Source organism: Arachis duranensis, chromosome 6 (assembly GCF_000817695.3).
Source record: "Arachis duranensis cultivar V14167 chromosome 6, aradu.V14167.gnm2.J7QH, whole genome shotgun sequence".
Classification (NCBI taxonomy): Eukaryota; Viridiplantae; Streptophyta; class Magnoliopsida; order Fabales; family Fabaceae; genus Arachis; species Arachis duranensis.
In genome coordinates this window covers 54,955,696-54,956,894 of record NC_029777.3, presented here as the reverse complement: position 1 = coordinate 54,956,894, position 1,199 = coordinate 54,955,696, and the positions used below count along the sequence as shown (strand labels likewise).

The 1,199-nt window shown below is 40.5% G+C and overlaps 1 non-coding gene across 1 annotated transcript; it reads left to right on the top strand.

Annotated features, from left to right (window-relative positions):
- Positions 1-1,095: 1,095 nt before the first annotated feature.
- LOC127740369 (small nucleolar RNA R71) lies at positions 1,096-1,199 on the top strand. Its single transcript, XR_008001046.1, has one exon. It is a non-coding gene; the product is annotated as a small nucleolar RNA R71 (small nucleolar RNA).

Sequence of the window (1,199 nt, the reverse complement as noted above, 5' to 3'; positions counted from 1 at the left end):
TGCAGAACCCATTTATTTAGTTCACTAATGAGCAAGGGAGATTCATCTTCCCAAGTCTCATTACCAAACAACTTGGCATTTAGCTTCCTGATGGCTCCTAGATATTGAGCAACTTGCTCTTCAGTTACATCTTCATCCTCTTCAGAGGAAGAATAGTTCTCAGAGCTCATGAATGGCAGAAGAAAGTTTAATGGAATCTCTATGGCATCTATATGAGCCTCAGATTCCTTTAGGTCCACAATAGGGAACTCCTTTCTATCTGGAGAACGTCCCATAAGGTCTTCCTCATTAGGATTCACGTCGTCCCCTTCCTCTTTGGATTCGGCCATTTTGATTATATCAATGGCCTTGCACTCTCTTTTTGGATTCTCTTCTATATTGCTTGGGAGAGTACTAGGAGGAGTTTCAGTGATTTTCTTACTCAGCTGACCCACTTGTGCCTCCAAGTTTCTAATGGAGGACCTTATTTCATTCATTAAACTTAAAGGGGTCTTAGATAGATCAGAGACTATATTTGCTAAGCTATTGGGGCTCTGCTCAGAATTCTCTATCTGTTGTTGAGAAGATGATGGAAAAGGCTTGCTATTGCTAAACCTGTTTCTTCCACCATTATTAAAGCCTTGTTGGGGCTTTTGTTGATCCTTCAATGAGAAATTTGGATGATTTCTCCATGATGGATTATAGGTGTTTCCATAGGCTTCATCCATGTAATTCACCTCTGCCATTGCAGGGTTCTCAGGATCATAAGCTTCTTCTTCAGAAGATGCCTCTTAAGTATTGTTGGATGCATTTTGTAATCCATTCAGACTCTGAGAAATCATGTTGGCTTGCTGAGTCAACATTTTGTTCTGAGCCAATATGGCATTCAGAGCATCAATTTCAAGAACTCCCCTCTTCTGAGGCATCCCATTACTCAATGGATTCCTCTCAGAGGTGTACATGAATTGGTTATTTGCAACCATGTCAATGAGTTCTTGAGCTTCTGCAGGAATTTTTTTTAGGTGAATGGATCCACCTGTAGAATGGTCCAGTGACATCTTAGATAGCTCAGATAGACCATCATAGAATATATCTAAAATAGTCCACTCTAAAAGCATGCCAGAAGGACACTTTTTGGTCAACTGCTTGTATCTTTCCCAAGCTTCATAGAGGGATTCACCGTCTTTTTGCTTGAAGGTCTGAACATCCACTCTAAGCTT